The sequence below is a fragment of the Salmo salar genome, chromosome 14 (assembly GCF_965601325.2).
Source record: "Salmo salar chromosome 14, fSalSal1, whole genome shotgun sequence".
NCBI lineage: Eukaryota > Metazoa > Chordata > Actinopteri > Salmoniformes > Salmonidae > Salmo > Salmo salar.
This window is the reverse complement of record NC_138304.1, coordinates 42,048,617-42,066,232: the sequence shown is the minus strand read 5'-3', so window position 1 is coordinate 42,066,232 and position 17,616 is coordinate 42,048,617. Positions and strand designations below refer to the sequence as shown.

General features: G+C 44.2%; 1 long non-coding RNA gene across 1 annotated transcript; it reads right to left on the bottom strand.

Moving 5' to 3' along the window:
* Positions 1 to 6,475: 6,475 nt before the first annotated feature.
* LOC106569688 (uncharacterized) lies at positions 6,476 to 13,378 on the bottom strand. Its single transcript, XR_001320538.3, has 2 exons — positions 12,770 to 13,378; positions 6,476 to 7,434 (listed from the first exon to the last, which is right to left on the bottom strand). It is a non-coding gene; the product is annotated as an uncharacterized LOC106569688 (long non-coding RNA).
* Between the last annotated feature and the right edge of the window lie 4,238 nt (positions 13,379 to 17,616).

The following is a 17,616-nucleotide window of genomic DNA, read 5'->3' as shown; positions in this document are numbered from 1 at the left end:
GCGAGGGGAGGGAAGTGAGAGCCACGGGCCAGGTGTTAATACATTGACGGGTGTTTCAGGTAAGCACAGCGAGGTAGGAAGTGATGGGTGTTGCAGGTAAGCTCGGTGAGGTGGATCTGGGGAGATGATGGGTGTTGTAGGTAATCACAGTGAGGTGGATCAGGGGAGGTGATGGGTGTTGCAGGTAATCACAGTGAGGTGGATCAGGGGAGGTGATGGGTGTTGCAGGTAATCACAGTGAGGTGGATCAGGGAAGGTAATGGGTGTTGCAGGTAATCACAGTAAGGTGGATCAGGGGAGGTGATGGGTGTTGCAGGTAATCACAGTGAGGTGGATCAGGGGAGGTGATGGGTGTTGCAGGTAATCACAGTGAGGTGGATCAGGGGAGGTGATGGGTGTTGCAGGTAATCACAGTGAGGTGGATCAGGGAAGGTAATGGGTGTTGCAGGTAATCACAGTGAGGTGGATCAGGGGAGGTGATGGGTGTTGCAGGTAATCACAGTGAGGTGGATCAGGGAAGGTGATGGGTGTTGCAGGTAATCACAGTGAGGTGGATCAGGGAAGGTGATGGGTGTTGCAGGTAATCACAGTGAGGTGGATCAGGGGAGGTGATGGGTGTTGCAGGTAATCACAGTGCGGTGGATCAGGGGAGGTGATGGGTGTTGCAGGTAATCACAGTGAGGTGGATCAGGGGAGGTGATGGGTGTTGCAGGTAATCACAGTGCGGTGGATCAGGGGAGGTGATGGGTGTTGCAGGTAATCACAGTGCGGTGGATCAGGGGAGGTGATGGGTGTTGCAGGTAATCACAGTGAGGTGGATCAGGGGAGGTGATGGGTGTTGCAGGTAATCACAGTGAGGTGGATCAGGGGAGGTGATGGGTGTTGCAGGTAATCACAGTGAGGTGGATCAGGGGAGGTGATGGGTGTTGCAGGTAATCACAGTGAGGTGGATCAGGGGAGGTGAGGTAATAGCTTGTACAGTAATTGAATAGATGGACAGGTGTAACAATATAGACAGGTATATTTGCTCTCAGACAGTTTTGTTATAATATGATAATAACATACTTGCCAGGTGTTATAACATGATAATAACATACTTGCCAGGTTGTGGGTCAGGTCTATGTCATAACATGATAATAACATTCCTGCAAGATGTAATAACACGATAGTGTACTTCCCAGGTCGTGGATGAGATCCGTAAAGGGGAATGGAAACACTACGATTTAGAACGTCAGCTAACTGTAACTGGAAATCACCTTATTGGCATTGTTGCGTCACTGGCAGGAGAGAACATTTTGGAACTCCCAAAAATGGCTGAATTTACCGAGTAGCTCCGAGTCTGAGAAAGAGTTTATAACAGAGGATGAAATAACGTTAGTTAGGGAGCCAGTAAAACTTCGGAAGCCGTTCATGTTTGAGCTGATCATTGCCCCAGATCAAAGAGTTAGTTCTCGTAGCAGTAACACAGAAATGCCGCCTGAAACACCTCAGCTAGAGGGTTGGCATAGCCAAAAACAAACTGGTGTGAGTGGGGATGCTCTAGAAGAAAAAGAAACGCACACCTATTAAGGCGAGGTGCTGGCTAGCGGAGTAGCCGCACACTCTAGGAGCTCAGATGCAAAAATGTAATATCCAACGTTTCCACAGACAAGCTGTCTTCATCAGGGTATGATCACAAACACTGCGAGATGACTCGTTTATAGTGTTAAAAGACACACAGGTGTCTGTAATCATGGCTGGGTGTGGCCTGATATCATTGGTTAATTCTCCAATATAAAAATGGCATACAAAGAACACCATACAAAAAAACGAATGGATAGCATACGATCATAGATTCATTTTAGACTACACAAGCTTACAAACAATTACAATGGCAAAGTCACAATAATCACAAGAATGGCTTAAGATCAAAGTCTATGTTGAGACCGAAGGGAGCAAGGGTCTTTAAATTAAAGATCCAGGCAGCCTGTGTCTTTTTTCCCGCAGTGTTTGTGATCATACCCTGATGAAGACAGCTTGTCTGTGGAAACGTTGGATATTACATTTTTGCATCTGAGCTCCTAGAGTGTGCGGCTCTCCTTTATTTTCAAGTGAGTGGGGATGCTGCCAGATAATGTCTAGAGTATGAGTGTGTGTGTTGTAGAGAGACGGTGGTGGTACATCACAAAATCCCAGCAGATGGTGATGTATTACATCCAGTCAGAGTTCCTGTCAGTCTGTCTGGATGCCAATGTATTGTTTCTTCTTCTTCTTCGATGAGGTTTAACGGCAGTTGGCATCCAATAAATGTTGCATTACCTCCACCTACTAGACTGGAGTATTACTCCCTTATGAGGTGTGTGTTAATAGTCTGGTACCTCCAAAGCCAGCCCCACGCATCAGACCTCCAGTGCGCCTGCCCAGTCCAGTACGTCCTGTTCCTGCTCCCCGCACGAGCCCTGAGGTGCGTGTTACTAGTCTGGCGCCTCCTATGCCAGTCCCACGCATCAGGCCTCCAGTGCGCCTGCTCAGCCCTGAGCCTCCAGCGACGCTCCGGAGCCTCCTGCGACGCTCCGGAGCCTCCAGCGACGCTCCGGCGCCTCCAGTGACGCCCCTCAGCCCGGAGCCTCCAGCGATGCCCCTCAGCCCAGACTCTCCAGCGATGCCGCGCAGTCGAGTTTTCTGAACGGGAGCTACGCCCAGAGCCACCTCCGTAGTGGGAGGATTGGGAAGGGGGGGTGTAGCACAGGGACGGTGGCCACCCTCCCTTTAAGTTTGGGGTTGTTTTCGTTTTTGAGGTGCATTCGGGGTCTGCACCTTTGGGGGGGGGGGGGGGGGTACTGTCACATCCTGGCCAGTAAAAGGGGTTATAGTTTGGTCAGGGCGTGGCAGGGGGTGTTTTTGTGTGTTTCGGTGTTTTTGATTTAGGTTCCATGCTTTTCTAGATATTTGACTTAGGACAGCCAATCAGCCGTACCAGTGATTGTCTGGAAGGTGAGCTTCTCGCCTCTTTCTCATGTTGATAGTCAGAGTTTTAACCACTTTATAAGTGCAGCTGCAGCCTGGCGATGTTCTGGTCTAGTTGGGAGGTGAGTTTATTTTCTTCACGTCGTGTTGAGGTTCTAAATGTTCCTAACAATTTCCAATGTGTAGCGACCGCTCCATGCTTTTCTGGTCTAATGTTAATTTCAATACCAATCCTTTTATGCACTCTGGCTGAAGGGGACGGTTCCATCAGGCTGACATGCTCTCTGACCTCACTCAGGGCGTGGCTACTTACTGTGCACAGTTAATAGGAGATATGTTCTCTTATTGTGCCTAAAATCACATTAATATCTTAACAAAAATACTTTCATCATTTTTCATATTATATGCACAACTTATTTGATGGAAACTTGGCTGATAAAGGGGATATATTTTCCAATTTACAATATTTATTTTATACCATTTTAAATGACATCACAAAATAAAAACCCATATGACATGATTATTATTTAGATCACCACTGACCATTCCCCACATTCTTATGTTGGAAATATTGTTCCAGTATTCACTTTTTGATCATGTTAGAGTTTCGGTGGGAAAAAGCCTGTTAACAAAGAAAATTCCTTGGTGGATTTTGGAGAGGGAGATCTCTCTGGATCTCCTCTCCTTTCATTTACAACAGGGTCTTCCCCTTCAGTTTGTCAGCTTTCATATTTACCACTACCCCAGTAATCACTCATTTCAATGGCACCCTTTTCTTGAGCTTAAAACAATTCACATCTCTTGACCCCATTCATTTAACATGGAGCGCCTGCTCCTTCTGACCAGCAGAAACACAAACAATTATCACAAGACCACTTTTGATTACCCTCAATGATTCCACAGCCCCCAACTCTGTTTTCACCCACCCTGAAACCTCAAATGGATCGGCTAAAGGCAAGGGTCCACTTTTTCCAAAAACTCATCATTATCCTGACCGTCTGTGCAAGCATCGGGCTCCAAACTTCACCAAACCTACCACCTCCGATACTTCGCCCTCATTCACTTCCATTTCTCTTGTCTTCAACTCACTCTGCTTACACTTTCTACCATTCTGCTTTAACAAACCATCTCCTTTTTTCCATCCATTTTGAACTGACTCGAGCTCACCTTCTTCCTCCATCTCTTTCTTAGACCTCCTCTGCCTCTCTTTTCCCCTCCTTTCCTCCTCGGTATTCCAAGTATAATTCTCCTTATGATAATACTGCATTTCTCCTGACATACTTCTTGTTCTTGCCTTGTCAAGGGACGCTATTTAACCGGCTGTCACAATCGCTGCACAATCAGTACTAACTCCTCTGGATGTAGCGCTCAACAGTGCATCCCACTTGTAAAGCAGCTGCTTCCTCTTGATGTTGATGTTTATCAATAGCTACTGCAACGCTTTTCCATTTCAAACAAGCGCACTCTCTTTCTCCCAGATTTCTCCATTTCCTCTGGCAATATATTGGACGTGTCACTAATCCTTATGAGGGATCTCCTTGTAGAAGAGGTTACTCGATCAGTCAACAGCCGATATGCCAGTCAAATAATTGCTTGCATTTGCTTGATTATAAATTGTTTAAAGCTAACCTCAGTAGTGGGTAGGTGCTCATTATATATATATATATAAGAAGTAACCTATAACGATGTTTATCACAAGCGCTGTTTGGTGTGATGGTGACGCATTCACCTTTTTATTAGGCAACTGGAGTTTGAATCGCAGACAGCATCATGATTTATGAAATCTCATTCGAACCAATAATGGGGCGTGCTCATTATAAATACATTATGATTTAGTTTTAGTAACAGACTAACTTTTCTTATGAGTTTGTTTGCAGAGCATACAGGCTGGCAGCTTATCGCCAGTTCACCCTATGGGGGCAAGGGAGAATTGGACGAGTTGTACAGCATGTCATCCCTACGTGTCTCTCTTCCATAAGGCAGCATACCCAGAAGCAAGTGGCATCCACATAGGGTTTGAGTTTGAATAAAAACAGTTCATTTAGTAAATCTAGCCTGCTGTAAAAACCCATTTTTCAAGACATGGGCCTAATGCCTGTGCCTTATGTAAAAAATAGTATCAGTTAGCTTGTCCAATATAACAACAGGTTCGAGCATAACCAGATAAACTTGCTTTGAAGATGAAACTACTTTCAATGCACACTAACCCGGTGTCCCTGTTGCTAGAGTAGTGACTTCAACAAGCTTTGGCTGCTATCTATTGGAAAGGAATGGTAACTACACTGGGCAGTTAGTTGTCAAAGGAGACTTTAATAATATATGCCATTTAGCAGACGCCTTTATACAAAGCGACCCGACTACATGGTAGTGGAAACAAATCATAGAAACAGGATTACAAAAATACATAGTCAATTACAGGGTTATTAAGGTGTTTTTACAATTTCCAATGAAACAAGAAGATGATTCACATGAAAGGCTTGTGATTGCACGCCTTTGCCTCATGCACAAGATCAATAGACAAATAACATTAGCATACGTTAAAGGGGCAATCAGAAGTAGCTACATCCATTTTTGCATTTATAAGTTAATGATATGTAACCATTGATTATTGAAGAATCTAACTTATACATTTGGGGAAAGACAGGGCATGACATTGGGGTTGACTGTGTCAGCCACTAAATATCTGTCTCACAGAAAGAGACATATTTGTAAAACACTTGTTGACTTCCATGATGGAAAAGCAAGACCCTGTAGAGTCTTTGGGTGTTACGGTATAGTACATACCAGCAGAACTGGCTGTGTGTGTCTGTCCTTACTACTCAGGCTCTTCGGGTAGCAGATCAGTGACAGTGAGGTGGATCTTTACTTCAGTTTATTAGGTAAAAAACCCTCAGTATCTACAGCAGACCATGTCTTTATCCATATGTCGTATGCTGAATCTTGCGTTGTCTTGGAGAAACTTCCAACTGTTAATTGTCTGTCCTGCTTGTGGACATACAGGTGGAAGGACGCAGGTGAGACCAGCTTAGTGATATCAGATGGCCGCTCTTAACTGGGTTTATCACCTGGGGAAAGAGTGACTCAGAGGTTTGGGCCACCGAGTCATCGACTCATAGCCACCGAGTCGTCGACTCATAGCCACCGAGTCATCGACTCATAGCCACCGAATCATCGACTCATAGCCGCCTAGTCACTCAGTCACTTACAGGTACACAACACTAGTGTGATGTCACCGTCTGGATTTCAATTCAATATTTTGCATTTAGAAAATGCAGAAGTTACACATCTATCAGCATAAAGATCTATAACTCTATCTCAACTTCTGTAACAAAACTCTTACTCCTAATTTAACCCCTCTCCTGTCTCATACTAAGTGACTAATATAATCCTGTACATTTTAAATTGTCCCTGACCCAACCTTTACACCTGTCAGGCATTAGTAATGGATAAGAGGGATAAGGATAAGTAGATGACACAACACAATCCGAACGGTCAGTTCTTTACTGAAGAAATCCTCTAACCAACTTCATAACAGGAATGTAAAAGTATGTTTATTTCAAAAACACATTACAGTAACACAAGTTATTACGTAATGGGAAAAACACTGTTGCTAACACATAAACCTGGAACCTGTGTGTGTGTGTGTGTGTGTGTGTGTGTGTGTGTGTGTGTGTGTGTGTGTGTGTGTGTGTGTGTGTGTGTGTGTGTGTGTGTGTCTACACATGAAGTAATATAGCTGCTATGCATCACGTCCAAGAGCTCTTTATTTTTTTACCCATTTCTCTTGTCAATGAGTATAAATATGGCCCACCTTTCTATCAGCATCAATACAAGAACATACTAATGTATTCATACATGTATCACAGTTATATTTCATAGAAGCTACATGTGTTGTACCTCGGTGGTTATGTAGCTCAAGCACCTATCGCTATGTCATTTGCAACAAACAGAGGAGTTGTTATGGGGTAAAAATGAAGGATAGACTTCGTTACTGAACCTGGCATATAGGCCAAAAAACACTGCCTAGATCTTAATGTATTGGTTAGTTACAAGCAGATCATTTCACCAACTTGCCCTCTCATAGGCCAGATGACATTTCAGCCATATGGCTTGTATCTTAAAATCCTCTCAGATATAAACACTTTCCATAGGGCTAGTGATGAGGGGGTGATTTCGTATTGGCATAACAAATGAGGTTACAGAAGTCAGAAGGAGGTAACATGAGGGGTCAAAGGGTGTTCAAGGTCACATTCTGATTGGACATACTCCTCTCGCTTGGCAAAGCTGTGATAATGCTGCGAAGTGGCAGGGCAGGCGGGTGGTAGTTCCCTGCCACGTGATAGAACCCTGGCAGCAACCCAACCTCGTTCTCCTCCGTCCACTCTTTCTTAATCCTTCCATCATATAGGATCCCTCGGTCCTCCTCCTCTTCTTTCTCCATACCTCTCTCAGCATCCACATCAGAGGGTTTTGGGCCAAGAACTGAATCTGAGAGAGAGAGAGAGAGAGAGAGAGAGAGAGAGAGGATAAGAATAGGTTATTTTACATCATAAACTTGGTGGGTCAAGCTCTGAATGCTGAGTGTCTGAAAGCCACGATATATGAGACCATATACCACAGGAATGACAAACATTACTTTTTACTGTTCTAATTACGTTGGTAAGCAGTTTATAATAGCAATAAGTCACCACGGGGGTTTGTGGTATATGACCAATATACCACGGCTAAGCGCTGTATCCAGGCACTCCGCATTGGGTTGTACGTAAGAACAGCCCTTAGCTGTGGTATATTGGTCATATACCACACCCCCCGTGCCTTATTGCTTAAATATAGCATTATGTGCACTTAGGCTATATAATATTTTATGTAGTTTATGAAATGCCACCAACAGACCAGTACGTTTTCATATTCGCACTATTGAGCTTGATGACAAACTGACAGCGAGAGAGAAAGAGATTATAGAGATGACCTCAGGAAATACACTGCAGCTTTGTACCCACAACAGGTGCAAAATGGAGGGAAGGTCAGAACACACAAAGATTTTCATGGCATAGATGACGTCAACAGTCAACATCATGTTGTCTCACTGAACCAGTGGCCATCCAAGAAGGGAAAGACAGTCAGATGATCAAACAATGACTCACGTCACATGATAGGGAATGAGGACGATGACACACTGTGACACCACAATGGAGAACACCAAGTGGTAAAACCTTCAGATGGTTGCAGATAGGAGTCCCAGGTTACCTGCTAGGTCATGCATCAGGTCCTTGATCAGGTGACCCACTATGGCGTAGGTGGCGACTACCACCAACACCACTCCTATAAGTATGTAAACAACATGGCGAGGCAGCTCGATGGCGTCGCGAGAAGGCGGGACGTAGTTTACGAAATACGCTTTCTCGTCCTCCTCCTGTCCAATCATGGAGGCCTGGAGGAGCTGGCGGGGTTCAAAGTTCAGCTGTGTGAGGTTCCAGGCCATGCCTACCAGTCCTGGGATGTTTTGTGCATGGGTCGGGGGCAGCTGTTTGCCCATGGTTTGATTGGTGAAGTACGGTATTGGTGTAGTGAGATGCGATGGAGTACACAGTAAATTGAAGATGCGCAGACTGCAGATGTTATGTACATAGCAGATCTGTCTGTATCGCCTTGATGAGTCTGTATATTCTTTGAGGAGGTACAGTACTTGACTAAAAGTTGAAGAAGCACAGACTGCAGACTGTTTCTATGAGTAGATCCGCTCTGTGTAACATTGTACTCTGGATGTTTTCAGGGTTAAAGAAGCGTATCAGACGAGGGAGAGAAATAAAGAAATTGTGGTTAAATGTGGTTACTCTACTTTTCATGAAAGAAATATAATTGTATTTCAATTGATGGTGTGAGGCCTAATGGGTTGGGAAATGAATGAACGAGAACATAGTAGTTCATTTCAAAAGAATGTGCTGTAGTTCAAAAGAAACATACAGTATATATCAACCATAAATCCTTCTGTGGCTAAGTAAGCCTAGCCTGGGTCCCAGATCTGTTCTGTGCTGTCTTGACAACTCCTATAGTCATTATAATGCCTAGCCTGGGTCCCAGATCTGTTCTGTGCTGTCTTGACAACTCCTACGGTCATTATAATGCCTAGACTGGGTCCCAGATCTGTTCTGTGCTGTCTTGACAAATCCTACAGTCATTATAATGCCTAGACTGGGTCCCAGATCTGTTCTGTGCTGTCTTGACAACTCCTACAGTCATTATAATGCCTAGCCTGGGTCCCAGATCTGTTCTGTGCTGTCTTGACAACTCCTACTGTCATTATAATGCCTAGCCTGGGTCCCAGATCTGTTCTGTGCTGTCTTGACAAATCCTACAGTCATTATAATGCCTAGCCTGGGTCCCAGATCTGTTTTGTGCTGTCTTGACAAATCCTACAGTCATTATAATGCCTAGACTGGGTCCCAGATCTGTTCTGTGCTGTCTTGACACTCCTACAGTCATTATAATGCCTAGCCTGGGTCCCAGATCTGTTCTGTACTGTCTTGACAAATCCTACTGTCATTATAATGCTTAGCCTGGGTCCCAGATCTATTCTGTGCTGTCTTTACAACTCCTACTGTCATTATAATGCCTAGACTGGGTCCCAGATCTGTTCTGTGCTGTCTTTACAACTCCTACGGTCATTATAATGCCTAGCCTGGGTCCCAGATCTGTTCTGTGCTGTCTTGACAACTCCTACGGTCATTATAATGCCCAGCCTGGGTCCCAGATCTGTTCTGTGCTGTCTTTAAAACTCATAGTCATTATAATGCCTAGCCTGGGTCCCAGATCTGTTCTTTGCTGTCTTTAAAACTCCTACTGTCATTATAATGCCTAGCCTGGGTCCCAGATCTATTCTGGGCTGTCTTGACAACTCCTACTGTCATTATAATGCCTAGTCTGGGTCCCAGATCTATTCTGGACTGTCTTGACAACTCCTATAGTCATTATAATGCCAATAATTATCATGCACAGTTGGCAAGACAGCACAAACTGATCCAGAAGCCAGGCTAAAGTTGGCCTACTTCAGGTCATGGTCTTTTTGAGGAGGATCCTTGGTTTAATAATCTGTTGTAACCTTGTAAAGCAGTTGAGTAAATGTAGGGCAGGCAGAGTGCTAATAGGATTGAACAGGAATCTGTCATCATGTCCAGAGATATCAGCTCTCCATCTGGGAGGATTAGTGATATGACAGGGGAGATGTACAGTAATGTACCAAAGAGGCTTATGGTCCCTACTGATCCTGATCCTACACACCACACCATACCTCAACTTATTTCCACCATGGACTAGGTTATATTGTGTGTCAAACCTGAACCTCTACATTTACTGCATTTTTTTGTATTTCTTATCAAATGTGAGGTAGAGCAAGGGAACGACTGAGAAATAGGACAGTCCATCAGGAACTGGTTATGGTGAGCAAAGGAAACTTTCCAGAAGAGAGCAGTGAAGGATTTGAAGACACAGATGTATTCTGACAATAATAAAGGACATGTCCATTGATTTTACAAGGAAGTTATCATGAAGGGTTTAGATGATTTCCTGGAAAGTTACAAGGAAGTTATCATTAAGGGTTAGGTGATTTCCTGGAAAGTTACAAGGAAGGTATCATTAAGGGTTAGGTGATTTCCTGGAAATGTGTAATAAATGGAAAACAAGATCCTGAGTGACTATAAATTCATTTCCATTTTGAATCAGGGATGTGCCGCTCTTACCTTACAAACTTGATGTATAGCTTCCCCTCAGCTATGTTGTCGCTGAGAGAACGTCTAGAAAGTTCTTTGTAAGCAGAAAAAGTCTGTAATCCTGGATGGAAACACGGTAGACTGTTAGGGCCATCACAACAAACCATGCTGACTTCTCTATTCGCATGTTTCTCTACTCAGTGCCAACAAGAATGCTACGTTTCAGGTCAGAGTTTTTGAAGGGGCACGTCCTATCGGTACGTCGGTCTAGCAGGCAGGGTTAAGATTAGAGTTGTTTCCATTGTCAGACTTGAGGGACCTCATCTTCCTCTTGTCTCATGACTCTAGACAGTATCCAGGCCCACCATATGATGGTGATAAGGATGTTGAGGGTGACCTGAATGGCCGTGAAGGGACTGATCATCACCATGGTGGCAGAGGAAGGATGGTCGTAGTGGGATGGAAGGATCTCTCAGGAGAGAGAAATGAAGAGGTGGAGCAAAGAGAGATTAAATGATGGGAGCGATGCCAGCGAAAGGTGGAATTCTTGAAAGAGAGGGGATGGAGAAATGATGAAATAATGAAATGTTCCAGATGTTTTCTCTAGTCGACACTCTTCCTTGGAAGAATCGGTCCACTCTGTTTCACCCCCTACGGCTGCCCTGCTGGTAACACATTGTAACTAGGCCAACACACACAGGAGAGGTAGCAACACAAACTCTGTAACAAGTCCACTCTGAGGTCGCAGACCACCTCACAAGCAATGAAGGGATGAATGGTGGTGCCATGGTGGTGGTGGGTGACGGAGAGAGAAGTGAAGAGGTGAATGAAAAAGGGATGACGAGATGGTAGTCTTGGAAAAGAGGGGTGAAAAAAAGGATGAAAATAGGAGGAGGAGATAATGGACTTGACCTTTTCTCTTCCTGAGACACAAACGCCTACTCAGTGACTAGCCGCTAGTCAGTCTACTCAGTTTTCACCGCCCATGGCTGCCCTGCTGTAATCCTTGACAGGATTTGGTGACTAATTGGGCCAATCCACACAATCCACACCCTAACAACGGTTTCATTTTGTACTATTACAACACATTCTATTCAAAATACAGAATACAGAGAGAAAAGGAGAAGTAGCAACAAGTCAGATTAGTTTTCTTTCCCTGAACATAATGTCAGCTCTCCAAACAAATTCACGCCATTCTTACCTTGTAGCATGCAGAATTGCTCTGTAAGTCCAAGCAAGCATAGAATCCTGGAAGCAACCATGAAGACAGACATAGAGAGTACGCTATTAGGAAAATTGTTTTTCTACTCAGTGGAGTTGAGACTAGATCTTAAGAAGGTTATGTTTCTTTGTCATTCTGGAGAGACATCTTCATCTTCAACCCTGAGGATCCTAGACAAGATCCAAGTCCACTCTGTGATGGTGATTAAGAGGTTGAAGGAGACAATGAAAATCATGATGGGATGGAGCCCCATGGTGGTGGAGGGTAGTTGTGGGGTGGGGGCAGTTGCCAGGGGGAGAGGGATGAGGGTGAAAAGGGTTGAGGTTTGGGAGTTTGGGACAAAGAAGAAAGGGGTAACTATCAGGAGAAAGAGAGGGATGAGGGATGCTAGCCACGTGTATGTGACCAATAAAATTTGAGTTGAGTAGAGTTTGAGGTGAAGTTAAGACGGATCAAAATAGGATGGAGAAATTATGTTAGGCTGAAGTGGTCTGGATCTTTTCTAAGACTCCCAGTCCTCTTCAGGTACTAAAGTAATGTACTTTACCCCCTCCTGGAATCCTTGACAGGATTTGATACTGTAACTAAGCCAATAAACAGAAGCCACACAGAAACGCAAGTGGAGTGTTATTAGCTTGTGAAAATGATATGCAACACCTGTCTGGGACAGGCATTAGAGCTATAGACTTACATGATGTGTGATAAGTGATAATCTGCAGTTTAAGCCGATGAGAACAACAATTCAACCCCTGTGTGACCTTATAATTAAGTAATCTGACCAATGTGCTAATGATGTAAAACAATGAGAGAAATGTTAGATAATAGAAAATAAATGAACAATCTTCAGGCTACTTGAAATGAGAGATGATCATACTGAAGATATAGCCTACTGTACCTGTTTTAGAATGATTCCAGATTGATCCAGATGACCCGATTCTCTACAGATGTGAAACAAGTGAAAAACAGCAGAAAGAGAACCAAAAACAGGATTCCCAATGGAATTCTAAAAACAAAACAAAACCAAAAACATAAAATGTGTAAAGCGATACAAGCTGCTTATATGCCTAGTAAGCTGTCGGTGGTTGTCATAGTAAATTCACAGGTAGGTAGTGGGTTCCATGGCAGCGCAGGCTCAAGCGGGGGTGACCTCACTAAGCTTCTTGGGCTTGTCTTCTTCTCGAGACATCATGTCAATGAAGGTCCCTCCCAGGAGAAAGGACCAGTAGAGGATGGTCAAGGAGGTGTTGAAGGTCACGATGCCTATCATGATGGGGTGCAACATGGTGCCACAGCGTCTGGGTGCTCTGCCCTTAGATATAGGAGTGTATGTGTGGTTAGCTCGTGCAGCAAGAGAGTGTGTGTGTGTTTGTCCTTTCCTCGATCTGACTGAACTCTCTCTCTCTCTCTCTCTCTCTCTCTCTCTCTCTCGCTCTCTCTGGCCCTTGCCCTCTATCTGTTTCTCACTTGGTCTGCTCCGACCCCTTCTCTCTTTACGCCTCCTTCTCTCTCCCTCCTCCTCCCTTTGCATTTACCATGATCATAATTCTCTGAAGCTGCGGTATGTAATCCTCTATTACCACCTCTTTCCATGGAGACGGAGGGGAGATAACCGGCTGTAGCGTATATCACGTCTGTAGCTGAGACCCACAATTAATGGGTTCCTTTTGGGTCACGAGCCTTGGCTTAAGACTGGGTCCTGGCAAGACATTGATTTTGTTTAATCAGTTTGGGAGAAGATTATTTTTTACTTGGTTTAATGTTGAAGAGGACATCTCAACAGTGGATTGATGAACCAAGTCCCATACACAACCCTGTCTGAATGTGTCATCTTTGTCTGTTTGTTCTCATAAACTGGGTAGTTTGAGCCCTGAATGCTGGTTGGCTGACAGCCGTGGTATATCACACCTTGTACCACGGTACGACAAAACATTTATTTTAACTACTCTAATTACATTGGTAACCAGTTTATAATAGCAATAACGCACCTCAAGGATTTGTGAAATATGGTCAATATACCACGGCTAAGGGCTGTGTCCAGGCATTCTACGCTGCGTCGTGCCTAAGAACAGCCCTTAGCCGTGGTATATTGGCATGACAGGAATTCTTGCTTTTCACTGTCACAGAGGGTTCTCTGAGATGAGACACAGATACACTGTGAGAGAGACAAATGATGATTTTGGAAAGGTGTCCTATAGTAGGCTATCTGTCCATAATAATAATAATAATAATAATAATAATAATAATAATGATGATGATGCTGATAATAATAATGACAATAATCTTCACTATCTGTAGTTTATGTATTGCACAGTATTTTATAGTATTTTGAACTCTAATCAGTCAGATAAGTCAGTGAATGTCACGTCCTGACCATAGAAAGCTGTTATTTTCTATGGTAGAGTAGGTCAGGGCGTGACAGGGGGGTTTTCTAGTTTAGTTTTTCTATGTTGGCATGTTCTAGTTTTGTATTTCTATGTTGGGTTTGTTTGGGATGATCTCCAATTAGAGGCAGCTGGTCCTCGTTGTCTCTAATTGGAGATCATACTTAAGTAGGTGTTTTTTCCCACCTGGGTTTGTGGAATATTGTTCTTGAGTTAGTGTTTCAACTCTGCGTCACGGTTTGTTGGGTTTGTTTGTTCGTTCAGTTCAGTGTGTATGTATTGCATAGTTTCACAGTGAAAATAAAATGTGGAATAACACACATGCTGCACTTTGGTCCGCTCCTCCTTACGACAACCGTGACAAAATCTCCCACCACCAAAGGACCAAGCAGCGTGGTATGGACCAGTGGACTATTGAGGAGATAAGGAGGAGTATATCCAGGACTTTGGAGGAATTAGGGGCAGGAGAAAAGCGCCTCCCATGGGAACAGGTGGAGACAGCGAGAGCACGGCAACAAGGGAAGCACGAGAGGCAGCCCCCCCCCAAAAATTGGGGGGGCACACGGGGAGATTGGCAGAGTCAGGTTGGAGACCTGAGCCAACTCCTCATGCTTACAGTGTTATGCGGTGATGCGCACTGTGTCGCCAGTGCGCATTCACAGCCCGGTGCGCTCTGTCCCTGCCCCACGTACCAGGCCTCCAGTGAGTCTATCCAGCCTGGTACGCCCTGTGCCTGCTCCTCGCACTCGCCCTGAGGTGTGTGTTATCAGTCTGGTGCTACCTGTGCCAGCCCCACGCATCAGGCCTCCAGTGCGCCTTCCCAGTCCAGAGCTTCCGGCGACAGTTCCCAGTCCAGAGCTTCCGGCAACGTCCCCCAGTCCGGAGCCTCCAGTGACGTTCCCTAGTCCGGTGAGACTTGTTCCGGCTCCACGTAAGAAGCCTCCAGTGATGATCCATGGTCCGACGCCTCCAGTGATAATCCATGGCCCGGAGCCAGTAGGGATGATCCATGGCCCGGAGCCTGTAGGGATGATCCATGGCCCGGAGCCTGTAGGGATGATCCATGGCACGAAGCCTCCAGTGATAATCCATGGCACGGAGCCTCCAGTGATGATTCATGGCACGGAGCCTCCAGTGATGATCCATGGCACGGAGCCTCCAATGTTGATCCATGGCACAAAGCCTCCAGTGGTGATCCATGGCGCGGAGCCTACAGCGACGATCCATGGGATAGAGCCTGTAGCGACTATCCCCAGTCCGGAACCTCCTGAGACGGTCTGCAGTCCGGAACCTCCTGAGACGGTCTGCAGTCCGGAACCTCCTGAGACGGTCTGCAGTCCGGAACCTCCTGAGACGGCCTGCAGTCTGGAACCTCCTGAGACGGCCTGCAGCCCGGAACCTCCGGTGATGATACACGGGGTGGTGACACAAAAGCGGAGGGATCAGCGGGCGGAGTGGGGGTTACGCCCCGGAGCCGCCTCCTCTGCTGGAGGATTCGCGGGATGAGAAGGTTCTGTATACGCCATAGACATTTGTCACCCTCCCAAACCCTCCCTTTGTTTTTTTTGTTTTTTTGTTTTAGGTGCATTCGGAGTCTGCACCTTTGGGGGGAGGGGGGTACTGTCACGTCCTGACCATAGAAAGCTGTTATTTTCTATGGTAGAGTAGGTCAGGGTGTGACAGGTTTTTTTTCTAGTTTAGTTTTTCTATGTTGTCATGTTCTAGTTTTGTATTTCTATGTTTTCTATGATCTCCAATTAGAGGCAGCTGGTCCTCGTTGTCTCTAATTGGAGATCATACTTAAGTAGGTGTTTTTTTTCCACCTGGGTTTGTGGGAGATTGTTCTTGAGTTAGTGTATGTTTCAACTCTGCATCACGGTTTGTTTTTGTTCGTTCAGTTTAGTGTGTATGTATTGCATAGTTTCACAGTGACAAAATGTGGAACGACACACACGCTGCACTTTGGTCCGCTCCTTCCTACAACAGCCGTGACAGTGAATGTTTAATTACATTTATTTTGGACAAGGTCTGCATGTTCAATTTCCTAAAATGTACATATTTCGACATTGTACTCAGCTCAAATTCAATCCCTACTCTCTGTTCGCTCTTCAGTTAATTATGCCAACATAGTTAGTGTTTTTAAACATGTGTATGCCTACTATTGCTACTCCACTCATTGATAGCAAGTTCTCCAGTTATATCTTTGTAGCTCCAGTGAAATTATTTTCTTACAGTTTGTGCATTCATTTAGAGTATCTGTTTCCGCTTCTCGGAGTTCCGCTCGTGCACATACGCGCTCTACTACAAGGCGCGCCCTCAGTGGAAACATGTACTTACAAAAACAAACTAATCAAATAATATTGTATTTTTCACATGCGCCGAATACAACAGTTGTAGACCTTACAGTGAAATGCTATTTCCAAACGATGCAGAGTTAAAAATGAAAAATACAAAATAAAAACATGTGAGAAATAAAACACACAAGAATTAAGCTATTTACAATGAATCAAGAAGCGTGCACCCCTTTTCCCACGGGTTCTGTCATTTTGTGAACATACTATTCAATGAGATTTGTCGTATATCAGATGGTATACCTGTTTGAGAAAGGCCTGTGAATATTATGTGGCGTTATCTACATGTGTGTATAGCCTTCAGCTCCTTTAAACAGGTCATTGGGTATAGGTATCAAGTTACAGAACCCGCTGGGAAAAGGGGTGTATGCCTCTTGATGCTCAAGGTATTTCCTTAGGCCAAATGCTGATTTTTGGATTGAGTTCAGTTTTTTATTTACACTGAACAAAAATATTAACGCTACATGTAAAGTGTTGGTCCCATGTTTCATGAACTGAAACAAAATATCCCAGAAATTGTGCATATGCACAATGTTTATTTCTCTCAAGAATTACGTTTTCTGTGTGTATGGAACATTTCTTGGATCTTTTATATCAGTTGTGTTTATATTTTTGTCTATGTTTAGAGAAATACATTGTTTGTTTTTGTTCATTTGCTTTTGTTCATCGTTTGACTACATTGTTATTGACCTCTACCACAGTTACCATCACCTTTATTTTGAGAATAAAACATATTTTTGCCACATACCACAAGATGGCAATGACATGTAGACCTACTGTAGGACTAGGTTCCAGTAATCCATTCTTTGTCGATAGATCCAAAAGTCGAAGCCTTGACAGAAAAATATATATACATTTGACAACTATTTAAAACTGGAATGTAATTAATTTATGCATTAATGTATTTTATGCACAACGCACTCTGTGCATAGCCTACGCATTGCGTAAAACTATTTATAGGTTTATAGGCTATATAGACTAGGATACTCTGAGAATAATGCAATCATGAA